This window comes from Dendrobates tinctorius, unplaced genomic scaffold, assembly GCF_039654945.1.
Source record: "Dendrobates tinctorius isolate UK_male_01 unplaced genomic scaffold, ASM3965494v1 ptg000063l, whole genome shotgun sequence".
In the NCBI taxonomy this organism is placed as follows: domain Eukaryota; kingdom Metazoa; phylum Chordata; class Amphibia; order Anura; family Dendrobatidae; genus Dendrobates; species Dendrobates tinctorius.
The window spans coordinates 21,031,283-21,057,625 of NW_027361731.1; the positions used below are offsets into that span (position 1 = coordinate 21,031,283).

General features: G+C 51.3%; 1 protein-coding gene across 1 annotated transcript in view; it reads right to left on the minus strand.

Annotated features, from left to right (window-relative positions):
• Positions 1 to 20,150, minus strand: part of LOC141094248 (uncharacterized) — a 34,679-nt gene extending 14,529 nt beyond the window's left edge. The window contains exon 1 of the mRNA XM_073580066.1: positions 20,004 to 20,150. The gene's annotated coding sequence lies outside the window, so the exon portion shown is untranslated. The remainder of the gene's footprint in view (positions 1 to 20,003) is intronic.
• Between the last annotated feature and the right edge of the window lie 6,193 nt (positions 20,151 to 26,343).

A 26,343-nucleotide genomic window follows, 5' to 3' on the forward strand; every position in this document is an offset into this window, starting at 1 on the left:
AAAACAAAACACAGGAGCAGTGATGCTGGTATAGTGTAAGGATATGTGCACACCGTGTCTTTTCAGGTGGACACGTCCTGGAACCAATCCGAAAAAGAGCAAAGGTTGGAACATAATGTACAAAAATGAACTCACTGATACTTTTAGTTTTTCAACTCCTAATAACCCCTTCAGGTTTCTAAAGTTGCAAAACAGTTACAAGAAGTGACCTGAAAACAGCAGGAAAGACGCAAAAAAAAATGGAATATCAGGACCCCGTCCGTTTTGAGGATCAGAGACGGTGCCTTATAGTGAGGTCACAGGACTCATTGTTACGAGTCCACAAAAAAAAGAAAAAGGATTGTTCAGGAAGGTATCAATGTGCAGTGTACGATACGGGGAGTAGAGACATGCGAATTTGTCTGAAAATGTTCGCCAATCTCAAATTCGACACGAAGCTAGCACATTCAGATTAGTGTTCCCGAGCAGAGTTCGAGCACACTTCGGTAAATGATCACGTTTCCAATAATGTCTTGTTAGGTGTCACACGGTTTCCGCAACAGAAAGTAGCCGGATGACCGCAGCGTCCGATTGCTCCTACTCCTCCGCTGAAAAGCACTTCTTTTTCAGGTTGTTCACTTCTTTTGGCAGAACAGGAGTTAATCGACCATGTTGGAAACTCTGAGCGATCAGCTGTGCTCGGTTAGTCATTCCCATCCCCAATATAATCTGAGTCCTGGTTCAAACCCACGTCAGAGCTAGCATTTGTTTCATGGCTTAGGAGGAGAGGTGTTCACATGAGAAGGAATTATATGTGACTGTTGCGTGGTTTGTAAGTGTGGTAATTCTCTTCCCTCCTCTACTTTGCTTTTTACCCCCATCCTCCACTCCCCTGTGAATTCCTCTGTTATATGTGAGTGAATATTTGTATGCATGGTGTTTTCAGTTTACCCTTGTTTGTGTAGCCTTGTTTGTTGGGTTGGTGTACTGCGGCCCACAGTACCGCCCCTCTTCCCTGGGTGGGGAAAGAGAACACACAGAGGGTTAACTCAGGAGATAAGGCAAGGGTAGCTGTCCCCGCATCTTCACCTTCAGAAGTATCCCAGGGAATAGGGCGAGCTAGGGCACCCCCTAGTGTTAGGGACAGGGAAGAAGCGCCTTGTCCCTGGTCACCGGACAGCTGAGTCGTGACATTAGGACTTTGTCTAGGTTAAGGGGGGTTCGTGTTTAATGAGGGGGAAGGGGTGATGAATAGAGAGAGGTCTGAGTACCGGCAGTCTGTATGTTTTTTTAATGAACTTGAAGTGTGTATTTCAGCAGGCAATCAAGGCGCAAAAACCATCAACAACGTTATGACATAAGGGCTTCTGTCATTGGTGAAGCTACATGTCCCTCTCCATATAAAAAGCAGACATGCTTTGCTGGTGCTATTTTCTCAGTGTAACAGTGCAGAGAGGCCACTCCTGCTGCTGCAAGTTGTAAAGCCGGTGTGTTTGTGCCTGGTTTTCGTGGAGTTACTCTGCATGTCTGTGCTCTTACCCATTGCTCCTTTCCCTCTAATCAGCAGGGATACTGTTGTCTGTTACCTGAATGGATGCTGCTCAGTTCCCTGCTCTGCTGCGTAGCCTTGCATGTGTTGTAGAATATTTGCTCCGCTGCATGACCATCCACATGTGCGGTCCCTGGCTGCCGCTGCGGAAGCTATCCGTGGGTTGCGAGGTCCTTTGCAGCTGGTGCATGACTTTTCACGTGTCCAGGCTTGCAGCCGCTGCCAGGTGCCTTAAGCCTCAGTTCCTGTGCTGGCTATGCTGTACTGGTTTCTCTTTGCTTGGGGTGAGCATGGCCAAACCTTCCCTGCTTTTATTAAGTGTAGTGTGTGAGCTTGAATTGCTGTCCCGAGCCTATTGCTGAGGGGCAGCTCCTATTTAAAGTTCCTCTTCCCTGCTGGTCACTGCCAGAGCTTCTAATTAGGTTCCTGAACCTAGCCATGTGTGTTTGGTCCTCCATGCTGCTCCTGGTCTGTCTGTTATCAGTTCTGGGAAAGCTGATGTCTTTGTCCCTGGACCTGTCCTGTCTCTTTGTTGGTACCAAAGCCCCTTGCTCTGATTCCTGTTGTGTGATGTTCCTGAAGTCGTTCTTTGGCTCAAACCACGTACCCAGTGACTGAATTTCCTGTAACATGAGTTCTGTGAATAAACCTGTGTAGGGAAGGTGACCTGACGGACGGACGGACTAGTCAGAGTGAAGAAAGATAGGTTTGCACAGTGTAGGTAGGAGTCAGTGATTACAGTGGGGAAACAACTAGGAAAGTGTAGTGGACGTGCAGTACCTTGGGATGACCATTAGATGGCAGGGTGGAGTGTGAGCAAAGGACTCTACAGCAGCTTAGGGCTTTAGAAACCGTTGGTCATGGGGGGCGTGGTGACAGTTAGAGTGACAGTTTCAAGGAACCGGGGGAGTTATAAATACTGAGGGAGGGTTCCAGAAAGTTCCAGTCCCCAGGGGGAGCTCAGGTGACAGGAGGACAACGACAGTCTGTGCACTCTGAGGAGAATCCAGACCAGGGGGACTGAGGAGAGAGGACGTCAGGGGGGTGGTCCTGACAGGAAAGGACCGCAGCAGAGACAAGGCTCTGGGTGTAAGACACCGTATGTGACACGACGACTGAGCAGTAGAAGCGCTGTTGGTTAATGGGCCTAAGGCGGCCACAGTGACGGAACTGTCAGGAGCGTCGACAGTATAGGAGGGGACGGTGTGTGCAGACACGTCTCCAGTGTACGGTGTGAGAAGCGGCTCTGGAAACGGAGGGCCGCGAGGTGTGCCGTCAGTCGGACGGCAAGTGAAGAAATAAACTTGGACCTGTTGCACCCAGAATCTGCCTCCATCGTGTCTCTGTTGTCATCTCTGCGCGGTATAAAAGTAGGACCACCCCCCCAGCTCGGCACCCCACCACCGACACTACATTTGGCGTAGTCGGCAGGATAGACGCCGCTAATACATCATCTTCTGCGGCAGGCCTACCTCAAAGACTGGAAAAGGACTTGGACTACTCTGTTTGGATTACAATTACCTGTGGATTACAAATGACCTACCTGTGGAATACAAATGGGAAGCAGTATGTGCCTGGAGATCGACGCTTCCATATATTGGACCCTGACAGGAGGGTGGAGAGGCCTGCCGACACCTCACCTCACAGAGGGAGTGGCACAGAAGAAAAACTTGGCTGCGGCTGTCTGATGCCATTCGAGTGCTGCCCAACGGACGGTATGAGACTCTGCAGGTGTCGGGGCATCGGCCGCCTAGAGTGGCAGTGGCGGCAGGGGATGGAGCTGTGCCAGAAGTCGCCCTCAGAGCCACGGGAGAGCAGCGGGATGCTGAGCTGGGGAGCGGAGCCTGAGCGGAGTCAGCGAGAACGGCCGCCACCAATACCAGCAGAGGACTTCTCAGCGGAGCCCCCGAGTTTGGGGGAAAGACCCGCGGGACAGTGGAGCGAGGGACGGAGGCTGCGGGTGAAGCCGCGTATTGATGTGATGGAGGCCGCAGCGCCGGGGAAGGTGAGAGTACCCCCGGCACCACCAGTGCCTCCGCCAGCGGCCCTCATCATTCCGCCGCAGCACGCTGCCCCCTGCGCACCGGAAGGCCTGGGTACATCGGGCCCAGTGGTGTATGCAGAGTTGTGCGAGGCCCCTGCTCAAGTCCCTGAGGTACCCCGCCTGGAGCCGCCAGTGCGGAAGTCATCCAAAGAAGACGCTGCTGCGTTCCCCCTGCTGATAGCAGCTGCGTCGTTGGAACCGGCCGTTACTCCGGCTCCATTGGAAGTAGTGGATGCGGCCTGTCCTGAGGCCGCGGTTATGCCGCTGCTGAAGTCGACTGCGGCCGACTTAGTGGGCCTTGTGATTCCAGCCTCCAAGGACCCGGTTGTCCCCATTTGCCACCTGGCCCCAGCGGCTGTTGAGCCGCAAAAATCATCGGCCGCCTCTGATCCACGTCCTTCCTCGGTTAAGTCCCGCCCACCGGACTCCAGGGCTCATGCCGGACCCTCTGTTTGGGTCGCAGGAGTTATAGAGAAGAAGAGGGCCAGGGGGCAGGAAGTCTGGAGCCTGCTCCATGAGAGGGGAGAGGCTGGCATGGCGGCTGCACGACCCCCGGGACGGCTCGTTTATACTATCTTGCAGAAAGGGACACTTCTTGCATCCTGGGAGCTCCACGGTTGTGGGGTCCCATACTACTGACCACCGAAAGGAGGATTGAACTGTCAGGAGTTCGTTGCACCGTTGTGCAGGTCAAAAGGACAGTTCGCGGTCAGCTTTTAAAAAAAAAAGAAATGTTTATCTGTGATTTTTATGTCTGTTTTTCTATGTTCCTCTTACAGGATAGTTTGTGTTTACTTGTTAGACTGACAGAGCGGGGATACTTAGAAGAGAGGGAGTGTCCATGTCCAAGGAAGGGGGGAGAAAGAAGACATGCAATGTTATGTTGTTATATGTTGGTTTTAAAATGAGCAAAAGAAAACGGAAAAAAAAATTATAAAAAAATGGGGTACTTGTGCTATTATAAAGTTGTATGATGTATAATATGCAAAGTAAAATGCAACAGGTCCGGGTAAGGGAAGGTCTGCGGGACCAAAGGAAAGTGTGAGATCCGGTAGGGATCTAAGAGTTGAGGAGGTCTGGGAGACCGGGACGCCGACCATGACATGTAATTGAAAGAAGGAAAATGAGTTGGAAGACGTGAGAAAGACAGCCGTCCTAGGTCAGGTCCCCAACACCACGGACACCCCTGAAGAAGGAAAGGCGGGCGCCGGCAATGATCTGGTAGGTGAGTGGCCTCGATCATGGCGTACCGGATAGTGAAAGGTAACAGTAGGGGAGAGTAGGGGAAAGATACACGCCGTAGAGAGAATACGGGTGTACCTTGCCCAATTTGAAAGACGTTGTCATGTGGCGTGCGCGCTGGTGAGTAGCAGTAGGCTGCTCAGAGCATAGTGCTCCCAGTATGGTTCGGCCCCCGCAGATAGTGGGTTTGGCTCAACTTCTGGTCCGAAAACAGAATGTAGGTGTAGATTCAGAACGATGAAGGCAGGGATGACGATTGTCGAGGACGACAATGGACAAAGGAAGGGGGAGTGTAGGGAAGGTGACCGGACGGACGGACTAGTCAGAGTGAAGAAAGATAGGTTTGCACAGTGTAGGTAGGAGTCAGTGATTACAGTGGGGAAACAACTAGGAAAGTGTAGTGGACGTGCAGTACCTTGGGATGACCATTAGATGGCAGGGTGGAGTGTGAGCAAAGGACTCTACAGCAGCTTAGGGCTTTAGAAACCGTTGGTCATGGGGGGCGTGGTGACAGTTAGAGTGACAGTTTCAAGGAACCGGGGGAGTTATAAATACTGAGGGAGGGTTCCAGAAAGTTCCAGTCCCCAGGGGGAGCTCAGGTGACAGGAGGACAACGACAGTCTGTGCACTCTGAGGAGAATCCAGACCAGGGGGACTGAGGAGAGAGGACGTCAGGGGGGTGGTCCTGACAGGAAAGGACCGCAGCAGAGACAAGGCTCTGGGTGTAAGACACCGTATGTGACACGACGACTGAGCAGTAGAAGCGCTGTTGGTTAATGGGCCTAAGGCGGCCACAGTGACGGAACTGTCAGGAGCGTCGACAGTAAAGGAGGGGACGGTGTGTGCAGACACGTCTCCAGTGTACGGTGTGAGAAGCGGCTCTGGAAACGGAGGGCCGCGAGGTGTGCCGTCAGTCGGACGGCAAGTGAAGAAATAAACTTGGACCTGTTGCACCCAGAATCTGCCTCCATCGTGTCTCTGTTGTCATCTCTGCGCGGTATAAAAGTAGGACCACCCCCCCAGCTCGGCACCCCACCACCGACACTACACCTGTGTTTGTCTTTTGAAGCTGGAGTCCGGTGTTTCTGCTGAACGTCTACTACACTGTGCTAAGCTTGTTATGCGGTGCTAGCTCCGGTCCAATCCTGCAATGTTTGCACCATACCGCTTGAGTTCCTTTCTAGGTCGTGTTCGCTGTCTGGTGCCTGGAGGTCATGTCCGAGGTCCGGAGCCTGACGATCGATGTCCAATGTTCTGCCGAAGTCCTGCCTGTGTCCTGATGTCCAGCCTGTCGTCCAGCCCATGTTTCAGAGTCAGTCCCGAGCTGCCATGCTCATGTTCCTGGACATGTGCTGTCCGTGTTTTGCCTGTGTCCCGATGTCCAGCCGGTTCCCCGGGGTCCTCTCTGTGATTACATCTACAGTTAGGTCCATATATATTTGGACAGAGACAACATTTTTCTAATTTTGGTTCTAGACATTACCACAATGAATTTTAAGCAAAACTATTCAGATGCAGTTGAAGGTCAGACTTTCAGCTTTCATTTGAGGGTATCCACATTAAAAATGGATGAAGGGTTTAGGAGTTCCAGCTCCTTAACATGTGCCACCCTGTTTTTAAAGTGACCAAAAGTAATTGGACATATTAAATAATTGTAAATCAAATGTTCATTTCTAGTACTTGGTTGAAAACCCTTTGTTGGCAATGACTTCCTGAAGTCTTGAGCTTATGGACATCACCAGACGCTGTGTTTCCTCCTTTTTGATGCTCTGCCAGGCCTTCACTGCAGTGGTTTTCAGTTGCTGTTTGTTTGTGGGCCTTTATGTCTGAAGTTTAGTCTTTAACAAGTGAAATGCATGCTCAATTGGGTGGAGATCAGGTGACTGACTTGGCCATTCAAGAATATTCCACTTCTTTGCTTTAATAAACTCCTGGGTTGCTTTGGCTTTATGTTTTGGGTCATTGTCCATCTGTAGTATGAAAAGACAACCAGTTTGGCTGCATTTGGCTGGATCTGAGCACACAGTATGGCTCTGAATACCTCAGAATTCATTCGGCAGCTTCTGTCCTGTGTCACATCATCAGTAAACACTAGTGACCCAGTGCCACTGGCAGCCATGCATGCCCAAGCCGTCACACTGCCTCCGCCGTGTTTTACAGATGATGTGGTATGCTTTGGATCATGAGCTGTACCACGCCTTCACCATACTTTTCTCTTTCCATCATTCTGGCAGAGGTTGATCTTGGTTTCATCTGTCCAAAGAATGTTCTTCCAGAACTGTGCTGGCTTTTTTAGATTTTTTTTAGCAAAGTCCAGTCTAGCCTTTTTTATTCTTGATGCTTATGCGTGGCTTGCACCGTGCAGTGAACACTCTGTATTTACTTTCATGCAGTCTTCTATTTATGGTAGATTTGGATATTGATACGCCTACCTCCTGGAGAGTGTTGGACACTTGGTTGGCTGTTGTGAAGGGGTTTCTCTTCACCATGGAGACTATTCTGCGATCATCCACCACTGTTGTCTTCCGTGGGCGCCCAGGTCTTTTTGCATTGATGAGTTCACCAGTGCTTTCTTTCTTTCTCAGGATGTACCAAACTGTAGATTTTGTCACTCCTAATGTTGTAGAAATTTCTCGGATGGGTTTTTTCTGTTTTTGCAGCTTAAGGATGGCTTGTTTCACCTGCATGGAGAGCTCCTTTGATCGCATGTTTCCTTAACAGCAAAACCTTCCAAATTCAAGCACCACACCTCAAATCAACTCCAAGCCTTGTATCTGCTTTATTGAGAATGACATAATGAAGGGATTGCCCACACCTGTCCATGAAATAGCCTTGGAGTCAATTGTCCAATTACTTTTGGTCCCTTTAAAAACAGGGTGGCACATGTTAAGGAGCTGAGACTCCTAAACCCTTCATCCAGTTTTAATGTGGATACAATGAAATGAAAGCTGAAAATCTGAACTTCAACTGCATCTGAATGGTTTTGTTTAAAATTCATTGTGGTAATGTCTAGAACCAAAATTAGGAAAATGTTGTCTCTGCCAAATATATATGGACCTACCTGTATCTGAGGGAGGTGTCTGATGTTCTCCTGCTGTGCCTGCACTACACCAGAGGCCTCAGAGGTTCTCCTGGCATGCCCGTGCCAAATGACCCTCGACTGCATCATCCCTTGTTGAACTCCTGCCATCGTCTGCTAACCTGGGAAGTGTACCCTTCTTTGATGTGTGGAATCGGGAGCTTGGCATTGTTATGTCTTATGTTCTGTGACTTTGTCTTGGTAAACTTTATGTTCTTTATACCTGAAGTTGTGCGGTGTCATCTAGTCCTGCATGTCGCCACCTTGCCCACAGGCTCAGCTGCCACAGACCACGGTCGCTACCCTTCCCTAGTCTGGGTAGGCCAGGGTCCCCCTATGTGGTCCAGTGGGTTAATTCCCATTTAATTTAGGTGTATCCATATACATGGCCCACCCAGGTGTATCCATATAAATGGCCTAGCCTGTAGTTTGTGCTAATAGTGTGGTGCATGCAGTAGTCGACATTTCCTACTCAAAATCATTTGGGCTACAACTGTGTTGCAGTCAGGACTCCAGAGGTCACATTTACTAATCAAAATCGTTTGGGGTAATACTCTGATGCAGGAACCAGTCCACATTTCAACATATTAATCTTTTGTGCTAATTCTGTGGTCTAGCCACACTATATCAGCCAATAAATACTGATTATTAAATAAGTGACAGGTGACTTACAGGTCTGGGCCCAGGGTTATGAAACAGCTAGCTAAAAAAGGGGAAGGGTACAGCCAAGATGAGAGGGAAAAAGGTTGCGATGTAAGGGGGAACAAGAAATGGTGAAATGGATACTAATTATATGCACTTGTGTGGATTGGACAATTATTTGTGAAGATAATACGTTAAATAGACTTTTGTGTTTGGATTTCATGGGTTACTGCCTCTTCACTGTGTACGGTGCTACCAGTGCCTTAAGGGTACTTCACACATAGCGAGATCATTAGCGAGATCGCTGAAACGTCACAGGTTTTGTGACGCAACAGCGACCTCGCTACGTGTGACACATAGCGGCGACCGGCCCCCCACTGCAATATCGCTGATCGTGCTCCAATGTCCTAGGCCATTTTTTGATCGTTGGTGTCCCGCTGGCCAGTATCCATCGCTGTGTTTGACGCCATAACAATGACGAGCGACCTCGTTGGCGACTCAGAACACAGGCGTGATTTTGCTTTGTCTTTTCAATGCCCCCTCAGCTCCGATTGGTGGCCTCAAATTAGGATCTTTGTAGCGTTTCTTTTTATAGGTCAGCTATCAATTATATGCAATCATAACATTTAACAGTGTAAAGTTATAATAATCGCGTGTCCCCGTGTTAGGGACTGCTGATCCACGAATAAATAGCGCAATAGCGACTCAGACAGGGACGCTAAGCAAACCGCGTAGTGATAGCGCAGTAGTGGCCACCAATTGGAGCAGAGGGGCGTGGAAAAGGCAATGCTGAAGCACGCTTATCGAGGTCCGAGTCGTCAGAATAGCTGCTGTGTAGCAAGGACCCAATGGATCGCTGTATCGTTGCTGCTTTGTTGAGTAGATCTGCCTGTTTGACAGCTTGCTAACGACCATGTAGAGACATACCAGCAATCCTTACCAGGTTGTATCGTTGTCGGGATCGCTGGAGCATCGCTATGTGTAACGGGGCCCTTACACTTGGTTATTCGAAGACTTGGTGTTTATTGACACCTTGGCATCTAGTGGTTTAGTTCACAATCCCTTATGGTGTAGTGGTTTATTTATAGCTGTGTGACTGTGATGTCCATGGCATATTATTTTAAACACTGCCTGACAGATTTCTCCATCCCCTAGTGTAATGGTTTAGTTCTCCAACTCTAGGTGTTTAGTAGTTTACTTTTCCAACCCCGATTGTCTAGTAGTTTAGTTCTCCATCCTCTGCTGTGTAGTGGTTTACTTCTCCATCCCAAAGAGCCCTGCAGGCCTTGGGGATTCCAAGACTTAAAGAGCAGCCCCTTCCCCACAGCCACCCAATACCTAATAAACAAAATGTAATGAGCCCTGGCCTAGGTTGCTTGTCAAGGTGTCCGTAGTAAAATGCAGACTGGAAGACATGGATTTTTTTCAAGGAAAAACTTATGTTGTCTGCAACATGCTGGTGTAGAGGAGGAACAGCTTTTTACATAAATAATGGCAACTGGGCAACTGGCACTGTGTGACTGCGATGGCCATCAGGTTTCGGAAAGTGACTGCATACACCAGGCGGAAAAGCAGCATTTCCATGGCAAACGGATTGGAGATGGAGAAGTTCAAGCTGTTAGCTATGCCTTGTGTAGGAGGAAACAATCTTTTACATGACCACAACTGCAGGGCCAAGGGCTGGCTGCAGTGTGGAGGGAGGGTGGAGTATGAAGAACACGACAAACTACTGTGAATGAGGTGCAGACGAAGATGTTATGGTGGATTGAGAAAGATGTGATGTGTTTGGTGTCGGAGATCTGTCAAAAGCAGCAGGTATCTCCAATTTTGTAACAGCTGATGGGCTGTCACTCACCGCAACTGTAGTGAGTAAGCAAGTAGAGGTTCTGAGGCCGGAGACTTGTGTGAGAACACTTACCACAGTGAAGGAGGAAGAAGCAGCAGCAGATGAGGTTGATGGGGGCGGACAGTGGGTGGTGAGACACACTAGACCACATTTTAGCGCAGTGAGTTAACCAGACTAATGCATGTTGATCGCTCATGTGCTGGATCATGCATGCAGTAGTCAACATTGCAATATTTACCTCTACTAATTTTTTTTTTTTTTTTTTTTACAAAGTTGGCTTACCTTAGTTCGGTCTCAATAAAGGACAAGGCTAGGCAACCCTTTCCACCCATGCGAACTGTACACCTGCCAACTTTGCTGGCCACAATCAGAGTTGTGGCTGAGGATGCAGTGCTTCTCGTGGTAGCATCACTCACACATCTGTGGTTTCTTCCAGTCAGTTGGGTGACTGGAGAGTTGTAACACAGGGGAAAAACAAGGGTGATAGGGGTGCCAACTCTGAGGACTGGACTGTGTGTGATGTCAAGGTGGAGGAAAAGGAGGAGAGACCACTGGATGCAGCGCTTGCCATCCACTGGAGCACATGCTCTTTCTGGCCCTCATCTACAAGGTGTAGATGACTGCGTCCCGCAAGCTCTGTGCCTCAAGGTAACCCTGGACTCCGATCTCTCCTTCAAAATAAATATCCATGCCATTTCCACTTCCTGCAGACTACAACTCAAAAATATTTCCTGGATCTGTACTGTACATTCCTTATTCAAGAATCTGCAAAAACCCTAGTCCATGCATTCCTCATCTTCTGTCTCAACTGTTGTGAATTCATTTTCTGGTCTACCAGTTGTGAGTTCTCCTTCCAGGCTCCCTCTGGTGGTAACAGGAGGTAGTAAGGCTGATTTAATCAGTAGAGATCTGCCACCTGATAATGAGGATGATGATTGGACCTCAGGAATCTCAGATTGGATTTAAGACAGCCGACGCCCTACTCTGGTGCTGGTGATTCCTTCTGCTTGTCAGGTCTTGGTTCTCAGCTCTGTTCCAGTCAGCTCAAGCTAAGTTTCTCTGCTAATGTTCACACTTGATTTTGTTGGTCTTTTCAGTTTTTTGTGTGGTCAGCCAGCCCTGGCTGGGGGCCGTGCTGAATTTCCACTCTTATTTATCTGTATTTGCCAATTTGCTTTTTGTCCCTTATTAGATTGGCCACTTTTTGCTCTGTCTCAGAATATTTCAGAGTACTGATATAGTGGGAGAAGTCTAGTGACTTCAGGGTTAATTTTGTTATCAGAAGTGTTGGACATTATTTTGTAGGGTTTTGGGCAGATTGCAGACAGTGTCTTTCCTTTCCTCTCCTTTCTGTCATGATCTCAGTGCAGGTTTGACTTGCACACGTGGGGTTAATTTTTGGAACCAGTGCTGATGACTGGCATTTCTGGGGTTAAAGGTTGTGATCCTGATGCAGGCTTACCTGCACACCTGGGGCTATGATTGTGGCCTCTCCCTGGTTCTGGGGAGGCTTCTTATAGCTTCAGGACGCTCCCATCCCTGTCAGTTATACTCATGCCCTTGGCATTGTGTGGTGACCCCTGAGTGTGTTTGTGCTGTGTTCTGGTTACGTGATTCTCTGTGTATGACTCGGTCTGTTCTCTGGATATTGCTTTGGATTCTGCCTGGTACCTTCTATGTCTGTTTGGTTTTGATCTCTGCTTGGCCCTGATTATCCGCTCTGTCTCATCCCTGGTACTGTACTGTTATCCTGTGTATGACCTTTGGCTTTGTCTGACTTCCCGTCTGTTTGTCCCTCCTGTACTCCGTTTGCCCGTACTGTTGTGACCTCCGTTTTGCCTGACTCTGAGTTGTACTGTCATATCTGAAAGCAGGAAGCTAAGCAACGCCCCCTTGCAGTCACATGACCATAGGTCCCGTGCAAGCTTACTCATTTTCAGTGTCCGCATGTCCAGTGCCTCTTTACTTTCCAGCGCTGACTGGACCCTGACACTATTAGCTTGTAGCACGCATTGTCACCTCTGCTGCCCTGCTCCCCAGGTAACTCTTAGCACTGCTTCTGTACTCAGGACATGCGCACTGGCCCTATGAGCAAGTGTAGTGCGGTGTCTCTGACACTTTCTAGTTAGTCTGGGCCCCATCATTTGCTCAGCCTATTTTCCTGCCTGTGTTTTCATCTTGTTTCACCATGAATACATGTGTGGGGGCTGTCTATGCCTTTGGGGGTCTGCTCTGGGGCAGTTTTCCCCTTTTCTTGCTTTAGGCTTATTTAGTCTTCCGGCCGAGACGAGGCATCTAGGTTCATCGTAGGTACTCTCCACGGCTGCTGCTAGTTGTGTGGTAGGATCAGGGATCTGCAATCTGCATAGTTACCAACCTCTCTGGTTTTTCTGGGCTTAGCATGTTTAGGTTTTTTCCTCTTCGGTGACCCATTCATAACACTCGACTACTGCAGGTTCCTGCTTTGCGGCCTCCCTTCTAACAGTCTTGTAACCCTACAATCCATCATAAACTCTGCTGCCTGACTAATCCACCTAACCCCCCACTATTCCCTGGCCTCTACCCTCTGTCAATCCCTACACTAGCTCCCCAATACCCAGAGACTCCAGTTCAAAACCTTAACAATGGCATACAAAGCCATTCAAAATCTGTGGCCTCCATACATCTGTGACCTCATCTCCCAGTACTTACCTGCAGGCAACCTCCGATCCTCATAAGATCTCCTTCTCGACTCCCATCCCATCTCCTCTTCCCTCTTGCATACAAGATTTCTCCTGCGCACCCCCCCCCACTCTGGAAGTCTCTACCCCAACATATCATGCTCTAGCCTACTGTAGAAACCTTCAGAAGGAACCTGAAGATCCACCTCTTCCAACAAGCCTACAACCTGCAGTAACCATCTCTCCACCATACCGCTGTACAAGCAGCTCTAGCCTCACCAATTATATCCTCACTCAGCCCTTGTAGACTGTGATCCCTCACGGGGAAGGTCCTCTCTCCTTCTGTATCAGTCGGTGACTTGTATTGTTTAAGATTATTGTACTCGTTTTTCTTATGTACACCATTTTACACATAAATGGCGCTATAACAAATAATACCGCTGAGCGGCTGCCAAAGAAAGGGAGTGGAGTAGCCCATCCAGTAACAGAAATTGCCAAAATGCTGCACAACTATTACTATTCCTACTATGGGGAAATTGATGTCACTTTGGGCATGTGTGACAATTTTGGGAAATGTGGAGACTCCAAGTTGGGTCTCCTTCATGTGTGCTGCCTGAATTTGGCAGAGCTCTCAGAGCACCAGGCCTTCACCTGTCACTCATCCACCTGTTCCTGATCAGGGTTTCAGATAGAGATGCTGCTCCAAGCTCTGCTCCAGGCATCCATGCTGCACAATTATACTATCTGTACTTTGGGTCATTGGTGACACTTTTCCTGGTGTCCGCCCCTAATTTGTGCTGTGTGGGAAGCTTTTTGGCCCCTGAAGGTGTTGTCTATGTGTTTGGTTTTGCCTCTCACTGAATTCAATGGGGTTCGGGGATGTTTGTCAAACAGTTTGGCGATCATCGGGACGTTAGACGAACTGAACCTTGAAAGGTTCCCCTCATCTCTAATGGGGAACAACTGCTGTGATACATGGCCTCCTCCGGAGCGTCTGTCTGATTCCTTATTTAGAGGAAGAACAAATTAGAGAAGAAAACGACGGCGAATTCTGATGGAGGCTCCATTATCCTCTAGCACCTACCTCCGCCCACACTCCCGACCACGGCGGTGACTCCTCCTTTGCCGCCCGCAGCTGCCACCGCCCCGCTCCAGTCCGTGTTAAAGACTGGGCCTGTGCCCGCCGCGGATAATCCAGTGCGGCTGCAGACTGCGCCTGTGGCCTATCAACCGCCACTTATCACCGCCGCCGCCAGTGCCTTTCAGGGAGTTACGACCTCCACTCTCCCACTCCCAGCCATTATCCCGCTGCCTCCGCTTGGGGACATCCCGCAAAGTAACTCTCCGCGGGCCTGTTGTGCCCCTGCTCCTCCTGGGATTTGGAACGCCCAAAGACTACGCCAGATCATCAGTGGCTGGGCCCATTGGCTATGACGCCGACACACCATGAAAGAGAAAGCCGAGGGACGTCAGGACGGATAAGTGAAACATAGTGACTAAGGACCCGTAGTCGGCCATTCCACGGCCCTATAGTGACCGGTCTTTGCCTGATTAGACATGTTCTCCAAATCCTTGTTTATGTGTTTAGGCTCCCTGCAAGGACAACTACTGTTATTGTGTTGGTTGCGTAACAATAGCCCTAACAGCATTTATCTATAAAAGTTAGCGTTTAAAGTCATATCTGTCTCTCGTCTCGTCACTGCACCCTGCGTACCTGCTGTTACCACATCCACATAGAGAATAATGGAGCCTCTGGCACTGACCTCCACCCACAGAGCCACACTCCACATAGAGAATAATGGAGCCTCCAGCACCGACCTCCACCCGCAGAGCCGCACTCCACATAGAGAATAATGGAGCCTCCAGCACCGACCTCCACCCGCAGAGCCGCACTCCACATAGAGAATAATGGGGCCTCCAGCACCTACCTCCACCCGCAGAGCCGCACTCCACATTAGAGAATAATGGAGCCTCCAGCACCGACCTCCACCCACACTCCACAGAGAATAATGGAGCCTCCGGCACCGACCTCCACCCACAGAGCCACACTCCACATAGGTGCTGGATGCTCCATTATTCTCTACCTCCACCTGCAGAGCCGCACTCCACATAGAGAATAATGGAGCCTCCGGCACCGACCTCCACCCGCAGAGCCACACTCCACATAGAGAATAATGGAGCCTCTGGCACCTACCTCCACCCGCAGAGCCACACTCCACATTAGAGAATAATGGAGCCTCCAGCACCGACCTCCACCCACACTCCACAGAGAATAATGGAGCCTCTGGCACCGACCTCCACCCACAGAGCCACACTCCACATAGGTGCTGGATGCTCCATTATTCTCTACCTCCACCTGCAGAGCCGCACTCCACATAGAGAATAATGGAGCCTCGGCACCGACCTCCACCCGCAGAGCCGCACTCCACATAGAGAATAATGGAGCCTCTGGCACCTACCTCCACCCACAGAGCCACACTCCACATAGAGAATAATGGAGCCTCCAGCACCGACCTCCACCCGCAGAGCCGCACTCCACATAGAGAATAATGGAGCCTCCAGCACCGACCTCCACCCGCAGAGCCGCACTCCACATAGAGAATAATGGGGCCTCCAGCACCGACCTCCACCCAAAGAGCCACACTCCACATAGAGAATAATGGGGCCTCCAGCACCTACCTCCACCCGCAGAGCCACACTCCACATAGAGAATAATGGAGCCTCCAGCACCTACCTCCACCCGCAGAGCCGCACTCCACATTAGAGAATAATGGAGCCTCCAGCACCGACCTCCACCCACACTCCACAGAGAATAATGGAGCCTCCGGCACCGACCTCCACCCACAGAGCCACACTCCACATAGGTGCTGGATGCTCCATTATTCTCTACCTCCACCTGCAGAGCCGCACTCCACATAGAGAATAATGGAGCCTCCGGCACCGACCTCCACCCGCAGAGCCACACTCCACATAGAGAATAATGGAGCCTCTGGCACCTACCTCCACCCGCAGAGCCACACTCCACATTAGAGAATAATGGAGCCTCCAGCACCGACCTCCACCCACACTCCACAGAGAATAATGGAGCCTCCGGCACCGACCTCCACCCACAGAGCCACACTCCACATAGGTGCTGGATGCTCCATTATTCTCTACCTCCACCTGCAGAGCCGCACTCCACATAGAGAATAATGGAGCCTCGGCACCGACCTCCACCCGCAGAGCCGCACTCCACATAGAGAATAATGGAGCCTCTGGCACCTACCTCCACCCGCAGAGCCGCACTCCACATAGAGAATAATGGAGCCTCCGGCACCGACCTCCACCCGCAGAGCCGCACTCCACATAGAGAATAATGGAGCCTCCAGCACCGACCTCCACCCGCAGAGCCGCACTCCACATAGAGAATAATGGAGCCTTCAGCACCGACCTCCACCCGCAGAGCCGCACTCCACATAGAGAATAATGGAGCCTCCAGCACAGACCTCCACCCGCAGAGCCACACTCCACATAGAGAATAATGGAGCCTCCAGCACAGACCTCCACCCGCAGAGTCGCACTCCACATAGAGAATAATGGAGCCTCCAGCACCGACCTACAACCGCACTCCACATAGAGAATAATGGAGCCTCCGGCACAGACCTCCACCCGCAGAGTCGCACTCCACATAGAGAATAATGGAGCCTCCAGCACAGACCTCCACCCGCAGAGTCGCACTCCACATAGAGAATAATGGAGCCTCCAGCACAGACCTCCACCCGCACTCCACATAGAGAATAATGGAGCCTCCGGCACAGACCTCCACCCGCAGAGTCGCACTCCACATAGAGAATAATGGAGCCTCCAGCACAGACCTCCACCCGCAGAGCCGCACTCCACATAGAGAATAATGAAGCCTCCGGCACCGACCTCCACCCACAGAGCCACACTCCACATAGAGAATAATGGAGCCTCCAGCACCGACCTCCACCCGCAGAGCCGCACTCCACATAGAGAATAATGGCGCCTCCAGCACCGACCTCCACCCGCAGAGCCGCACTCCACATAGAGAATAATGGAGCCTTCAGCACCGACCTCCACCCGCAGAGCCGCACTCCACATAGAGAATAATGGAGCCTCCAGCCAGACCTCCACCCGCAGAGCCGCACTCCACATAGAGAATAATGGAGCCTCCAGCACAGACCTCCACCCGCAGAGCCACACTCCACATAGAGAATAATGGAGCCTCCAGCACAGACCTCCACCCGCAGAGTCGCACTCCACATAGAGAATAATGGAGCCTCCAGCACCGACCTACAACCGCACTCCACATAGAGAATAATGGAGCCTCCGGCACAGACCTCCACCCGCAGAGTCGCACTCCACATAGAGAATAATGGAGCCTCCAGCACAGACCTCCACCCGCAGAGTCGCACTCCACATAGAGAATAATGGAGCCTCCAGCACAGACCTCCACCCGCACTCCACATAGAGAATAATGGAGCCTCCGGCACAGACCTCCACCCGCACTCCACATAGAGAATAATGGAGCCTCCAGCACAGACCTCCACCCGCAGAGCCGCACTCCACATAGAGAATAATGAAGCCTCCGGCACCGACCTCCACCCACAGAGCCACACTCCACATAGAGAATAATGGAGCCTCCAGCACCGACCTCCACCCGCAGAGCCGCACTCCACATAGAGAGTAATGGAGCCTCCAGCACCGACCTCCACCCGCAGAGCCGCACTCCACATAGAGAATAATGGCGCCTCCAGCACCGACCTCCACCCGCAGAGCCGCACTCCACATAGAGAATAATGGAGCCTTCAGCACCGACCTCCACCCGCAGAGCCGCACTCCACATAGAGAATAATGGAGCCTCCAGCACAGACCTCCACCCGCAGAGCCACACTCCACATAGAGAATAATGGAGCCTCCAGCACCGACCTACACCCGCACTCCACATAGAGAATAATGGAGCCTCCGGCACAGACCTCCACCCGCAGAGTCGCACTCCACATAGAGAATAATGGAGCCTCCAGCACAGACCTCCACCCGCAGAGTCGCACTCCACATAGAGAATAATGGAGCCTCCAGCACAGACCTCCACCCGCACTCCACATAGAGAATAATGGCACCTCCGGCACCGACCTCCACCCGCAGAGCCGCACTCCACATAGAGAATAATGGAGCCTCCAGCACCGACCTCCACCCGCAGAGCCGCACTCCACATAGAGAATAATGGAGCCTCCGGCGCCGACCTCCACCCGCAGAGCCGCACTTCACATAGAGAATAATGGAGCCTCCAGCACCGACCTCCACCCGCAGAGTCGCACTCCACATAGAGAATAATGGAGCCTCCGGCACCAACCTCCACCCGCAGAGCCGCACTCCACATAGAGAATAATGGAGCCTTCAGCACCGACCTCCACCCGCAGAGCCGCACTCCACATAGAGAATAATGGAGCCTCCAGCACAGACCTACAACCGCACTCCACATAGAGAATAATGGAGCCTCCGGCACAGACCTCCACCCGCAGAGTCGCACTCCACATAGAGAATAATGGAGCCTCCAGCACAGACCTCCACCCGCAGAGTCGCACTCCACATAGAGAATAATGGAGCCTCCGGCACAGACCTCCACCCGCACTCCACATAGAGAATAATGGAGCCTCCAGCACAGACCTCCACCCGCAGAGCCGCACTCCACATAGAGAATAATGAAGCCTCCGGCACCGACCTCCACCCACAGAGCCACACTCCACATAGAGAATAATGGAGCCTCCAGCACCGACCTCCACCCGCAGAGCCGCACTCCACATAGAGAATAATGGAGCCTCCAGCACCGACCTCCACCCGCAGAGCCGCACTCCACATAGAGAATAATGGAGCCTTCAGCACCGACCTCCACCCGCAGAGCCGCACTCCACATAGAGAATAATGGAGCCTCCAGCACAGACCTCCACCCGCAGAGCCACACTCCACATAGAGAATAATGGAGCCTCCAGCCAGACCTCCACCCGCAGAGTCGCACTCCACATAGAGAATAATGGAGCCTCCAGCACCGACCTACACCCGCACTCCACATAGAGAATAATGGAGCCTCCGGCACAGACCTCCACCCGCAGAGTCGCACTCCACATAGAGAATAATGGAGCCTCCAGCACAGACCTCCACCCGCACTCCACATAGAGAATAATGGCACCTCCGGCACCGACCTCCACCCGCAGAGCCGCACTCCACATAGAGAATAATGGAGCCTCCAGCACCGACCTCCACCCGCAGAGCCGCACTCCACATAGAGAATAATGGAGCCTCCGGCGCCGACCTCCACCCGCAGAGCCGCACTTCACATAGAGAATAATGGAGCCTCCAGCACCGACCTCCACCCGCAGAGTCGCACTCCACATAGAGAATAATGGAGCCTCCGGCACCAACCTCCACCCGCAGAGCCGCACTCCACATAGAGAATAATGGAGCCTCCGGCACCGACCTCCACCCGCAGAGCCACACTCCACATAGAGAATAATGGAGCCTCCAACACCGACCTCCACCCGCAGAGTCGCACTCCACATAGAGAATAATGGAGCCTCCAGCACAGACCTCCACCCGCACTCCACATAGAGAATAATGGCACCTCCGGCACCGACCTCCACCCGCAGAGCCGCACTCCACATAGAGAATAATGGAGCCTCCAGCACCGACCTCCACCCGCAGAGCCGCACTCCACATAGAGAATAATGGAGCCTCCGGCACCGACCTCCACCCGCAGAGCCGCACTTCACATAGAGAATAATGGAGCCTCCAGCACCGACCTCCACCCGCAGAGTCGCACTCCACATAGAGAATAATGGAGCCTCCGGCACCAACCTCCACCCGCAGAGCCGCACTCCACATAGAGAATAATGGAGCCTCCAGCACCGACCTCCACCCGCAGAGCCGCACTCCACATAGAGAATAATGGAGCCTCCAGCACCTACCTCCACCCGCAGAGTCGCACTCCACATAGAGAATAATGGCGCCTCCGGCACCGACCTCCACCCGCAGAGCCGCACTCCACATAGAGAATAATGGAGCCTCCAGCACCGACCTCCACCCACAGAGCCGCACTCCACATAGAGAATAATGGAGCCTCCAGCACCGACCTCCACCCACAGAGCCGCACTCCACATAGAGAATAATGGAGCCTCCAGCACCGACCTCCACCCGCAGAGTCGCACTCCACATAGAGAATAATGGAGCCTCCAGCACAGACCTCCACCCGCACTCCACATAGAGAATAATGGCACCTCCGGCACCGACCTCCACCCGCAGAGCCGCACTCCACATAGAGAATAATGGAGCCTCCAGCACCGACCTCCACCCGCAGAGCCGCACTCCACATAGAGAATAATGGAGCCTCCGGCACCGACCTCCACCCGCAGAGCCGCACTTCACATAGAGAATAATGGAGCCTCCAGCACCGACCTCCACCCGCAGAGTCGCACTCCACATAGAGAATAATGGAGCCTCCGGCACCAACCTCCACCCGCAGAGCCGCACTCCACATAGAGAATAATGGAGCCTCCAGCACCGACCTCCACCCGCAGAGCCGCACTCCACATAGAGAATAATGGAGCCTCCAGCACCTACCTCCACCCGCAGAGTCGCACTCCACATAGAGAATAATGGCGCCTCCGGCACCGACCTCCACCCGCAGAGCCGCACTCCACATAGAGAATAATGGAGCCTCCAGCACCGACCTCCACCCACAGAGCCGCACTCCACATATATGGCTGCTCTGTGTGCACAGGACCTGTGATGAGGTCAGAGGAGGGGAGGAGTCAGGGGTCACATGATCAGGGGCCTCAGTGTATGCAGGACTCTGCTGTGCTGGTTGTCATGGTGCTGGATGAGGAGAAGTTTATGTGTGGGGTCAGGAGGGGTTTACAGTGTGGATGTAGCAGAGCCACGTGTGTACGAGGTGTACAGAGCGGAGCAGTGTGTGTACGAGGTGTACGGAGCGGAGCAGTGTGTGTACGAGGTTTATGGAGCGGAGCCGCGTGTGTACGAGGTGTACGGAGCGGAGCCGTGTGTGTACAAGGTGTACGGAGCGGAGCCGTGTGTGTACGAGGTGTACGGAGCGGAGCCGTGTGTGTACGAGGTGTATGTAGCGGAGCCGTGTGTGTACGAGGTGTACGGAGCGGAGCCGCGTGTGTACGAGGTGTACGGAGCGGAGCCGTGTGTGTATGAGGTGTACGGAGCGGAGCCGTGTGAGTACGAGGTGTACTAAGCGGAGCCGCGTGTGTACGAGGTGTACGGAGCGGAGCCGCGTGTGTACGAGGTGTACGGAGCGGAGCCGCGTGTGTACGAGGTGTACGGAGCGGAGCCGTGTGTGTATGAGGTGTACGGAGCGGAGCCGTGTGAGTAAGAGGTGTATGTAGCGGAGCCGTGTGTGTATGAGGTGTATGTAGCGGAGCCGTGTGTGTACGAGGTGTGGGGAGCGTAGCCGTGTGTATACATGTAAGGGGGTGAGATATAACATCTTTCTTGCTTCCCTTTGATTGCCTTCCGGTTGTTAATGCTTACAAATATGTCTTTGATAATTGTCTGCGGTACTGCTACATATAAAATATGTATTATTGCTCATCGTTAATGGTATTGCCACGTGTATGTGTTACCATTCTGTAGAGAGCTGTAATATATTGCCTTGTATTCCTGTATAATTGCATAATATAATGTGTCTGTTGTGCATGTACAGTTAGGGTAAGTTAGGCTGGTTTCACATTCGCGTTAAAACAACGCTGCGCCCTGCGTCGTTAAGCCCCGCCCTGAGCCGGCTCCCTGCCCGCCCCATCCGGGATCACCGCCTACTTTCGCATTTGCACGCATGCGATCGGCGCACCCTATCTTTAGCATAGGGTGCGCAGATCATGCGCTGCCAGTGTGAAAGTAGCGTGCTGCGCACTTTTGACGGTGCGCCGTGCGCGCCGAAATGCAACATGCTGCATTTCGGCGCGCACGGCGCACCGTCAAAAGTGCGCAGCACGCTACTTTCACACTGGCAGCGCATGATCTGCGCACCCTATGCTAAAGATAGGGTGCGCCGATCGCATGCGTGCAAATGCGAAAGTAGGCGGTGATCCCGGATGGGGCGGGCAGGGAGCCGGCTCAGGGCGGGGCTTAACGACGCAGGGCGCAGCGTTGTTTTAACGCGAATGTGAAACCAGCCTTAGTGCACCCTTTTGGGAACATTAGAGGAGGCCACTTTTAGTATATAGTTCCTATAGACACGGGTACGTGTAGTTCTGTTGACGGCCACTAGATGGGGGCATACTAGTGGGCCTGATAGGTACAGTTGATAGGTTGGATATAGAGGGTTAATTGTAGGAGGGGCTGCCATGTAGTAAGAGGAGAGTTGTCCACATGGGCTATAGACCTGGACAGCTTGGCAGTCCCGTAACATTTAAGGGCTGCAACCCATGTTACCCACAGCCACAGTGTATCATAGCAGTGGGCCAGTGCAAGAAAAGAAGAATGTGGCGACTTATTGCCTGGGCAGACTCAAATTAAAAATGGCTGGACTAGAGGACAGGAACTGCAGAAATAACCTAAAAATCAAAGGCATACCAGACGAGATCACGTCAAACAGCCTGCCAGAACATGTGAAAAAATTTTTAAGAAAGCAATCCCCACCCTCACAGATGCAGAGCTGATTATAGATAGAGTACACAGACTAAACAAAAAGCAAAAAACACAAATAAAAAGTAAAAAAATAAACTGCAAATAATGCATAAAGGTAATAATAATTCATTGTGCATTCAGTGCATATATGGGTGTGACCGCCCTCTTTCTGAGCTGGGAAAGTCATCCAGTCTGGCCTAAGCTGTTACTAGTGGTTCAGCCGCTCGATCCTTGTTCACATTCAAGTCACTTGGCAAGTGAAAAGGTTTTAAATACTAGAGTAGGGACTGACCCACAAGGGTTGCCGTGACGTGGCGGGATGGCTTGTACATTATTTTGGTCAAAACTATGTTTACTAAATACCCTTATTATTATTATTACCTTTATGCATTATTTGCAGTTTATTTTTACTTTTTATTAGTGTTTTTTGCTTTTTGTTTTCTCTGGTTAACGGTGATGTGTTAATTTGCACTTACATCGTGAATACACATTAATTTATTTTCTCAGTTCAGACTTCTTTTTTTTGTAGTACACAGACTGCCTAGACCTACTCGCATCCCGACAGAGGTGCCGAGAGACACGATCATGCAAATTCATTTCTATAATACCAAAGAAAAGGTACTACACTACCTGAAAGACTTGAAATGGTTTCCAGAGCCTTACAATAATCTAAAGGTATATGCGGATCATTCCAAGGAAACTTTAGACAGTAGGAAAGCATTCAAGGAGATCATTACATTGCTCAGGGACAAAGGCATCGCCTACAGGTGGGGCTTCCCTTTGAAGCTTTTGATCACCTTCAGGGGGAAAACAATACCCATATTCACCCCAGAGGAGGGACATGACTTGATTGAATCACTAGGGGCCAACAAAAAAGCCCCTTCATCATATCCTAACCACTGACAAGAGGAATACCTCATACATTACTTATCTTCACTCAAGGGCTTACATCTGTCATCTGTTATGACACGGTATAGGAGGTTTCACTCAGGCCTCATGTGCACGAACTTTCCCCCAAGTTAGAGGAAGAAGAAGTACTCGCAAGTTGTGAGCCACCCTTCTTTCAGAGGACATTTGATAATTGATATTTGTATTCTATAGTCGTTTATTTGTACTACTGGTTTCTTAGTTAAAATTAATAGGTAACCGGCTCTTAGAGCTTAATAGTTCTATTGTGTTTAATAAACAGGTTCACGCTACCGTTGAGCTTTAGAAGTGCACATTTCTTCCGCCACCATACAAATAGTCATGAGCACAAAAATAATATCCTACAATGTCAGAGGACTAAACAGTCCAAAAAAAGAGGTTCACAATATGGAAAGAAATGTCTCAATCTCAAGCAGACATCATATGCATACAGGAGTCCAAATTTTAAAAAGATAACCACCCGGTACTCTCCCACAAACAATTCCCACACATTTTTAAATCAGATAATAATAAGAAAAAGGCGGGGGTCATCACAATTATTAAAAATAGCCTCTCATTTGAATTTATTGAGGAGCATAAAGATGAAAAAGGGAGATTTCACATCCTGATCTGTGTCATTAATAACCAAACCTGCACAATCGTCAACACCTATGCCCCAAATAATGGCCAGATTAGTGTTGTGAATTCTCTCTCTGGTGATTACTGAAGATGGTGGAGCTGGTCAGATTGAGAGTTCTCTTTCTGGGCTCCCTCTGGTGGTTACTGGAGGTAGTGGAGCTGATCTGATTGACAGAGGCTTGCCACCTGATAATGAGGAAGACAATTGGAGATCTGGGGTTTCTGATTGGGATTTAATACAGCTGACTCCCTCTATCCCTGCTGGTGATTTTCTTCTTGGCTACTCTGAGTCTAAGAGCATTTGTGCTCGAAACATGTACAGAGACCTGGAGAATATCCCCATGCGGTGAACTTTGTTGCCGTTACTTGATCACTGTGACAACTCTAGGCTAATACGTCCAAGAGTGGACCCTCTGGGTCGTGGATCCGGAGCCCCTGGGCCGAGCGTACCTGGTGAAGACCGACCCCTGTACAGGGATCGTTAGGGGCAGGGCCGCAGGGGGCAGAACCGCGACAGCCGGTGCCAGGAGGGACGACTCGATGGATAGACAGGCAGAGCAAGGATAACGGAAAATACTGGCCAGGATTCCACAGGAAGGGGTTCAGAGGGGGACCACGGGACAGAGACAGACTGACGGAAGTGGAGCAGGCCAAAGAGCACACAGGGAGAACAGCAAAGGATAGGCAGGGTACACTAGAAGGTAAGGGCCGATGGGTGCAAGAGGTCACACAATCACCAGGCGCCCTCAGAATAGAGCGGACGCCTGATATAACCAGAGGCCGGAAGTACGCCCTACAGACCCTCCCCTCAGCGACGCCCCCTACTAGCAGAAGAGAGAGGGAGAACGCGCGTGCGCGGCCTAAGACCGGCGCGGTTACCCGCAGCAGCGCGGGGAGCAGAGCGGAAGTGCGAGTGGACAGGAGGACGCAGGTGAGGAGGAGCTGCGGCGGGCACCGCCGCTGAAGGGGCATCGGCGGGCACGGCCGCCGATGTCACAGTACCCCCCCCCTATGTCCTCCCCTTCTGAGGTTGGTCAGAAATCTTTTCATGATAAGGGGGGCATCGACATTCTCTCGGGGCTCCCAGGACCTCTCCTCTGGACCAAAACCCTTCCAGTCGATAAGAAAAAGAGTTTTACCCTTGACCCTTTTCATAGCCAAAATGTCCTTTACTTCAAAGACATCGTTAGAAGAAATTGGCGAGGGAGGGGACATGGAGGTTGGTTGGAACCGGTTCAAAACCACAGGTTTAAGGAGCGAGATATGGAAGGCGTTAGGGACCCGGAGCGATGCCGGCAACCTCAATTTGTAGGCTACTTCGTTAATGCGCCCAAGTACTTCAAAAGGACCGATGTATCGAGGACTTAATTTGTAAGCAGGGACTTTCAGGCGGATATGTTTGGTAGAAAGCCAGACTTTGTCCCCGGGATGGTACGGGGGTAGATCCCTTCGTCTCTTGTCTGCGTGTTTCTTAATTCGGACGCTGGCTACCTCGAGCGCCTCCCTGGTCTCCTTCCAAATTTGCGAAAATTCCTTGGCGAGAGTATCTGCTGCAGGGACTCCAGATGATGCGGAAAAAGGCAACGGAACCCCAGGATTTAGCCCAGTTACCACAAAGAACGGCGTCTTGGACGTTGATTCGCTGGGATGATTATTATGAGCGAATTCCGCCCAAGGTAGGAGTGAGACCCAATTATCCTGATGAGCGTTAGAAAAGTGGCGTAAGTAGGTGGTCAAAATTTGGTTAATCCGTTCCACTTGGCCGTTGGTTTGAGGATGATACGCTGAAGAGAAGTCGAGAGACGTGCCCAGGAGCCGACAGAGGGCCCTCCAGAATCGGGAGGTAAACTGGACCCCTCGATCGGTTACGATTCGTAGAGGAAGACCATGCAGCCTGAAAACCTGGTGGATAAAGATCTCGGCCAACTTTGGAGCAGATGGCAGTCCGAACAAGGGAATAAAGTGGGCCATCTTGGAGAAGCGGTCTGCGACGACTAAGATGGTATTACATCCAGCAGAGCGAGGCAGATCAGTCACGAAATCCATGGCGATTTGCTGCCAAGGGGCCTCTGGCACAGGCAACGGATGAAGGAGACCGGAGGGCAGAGTCCT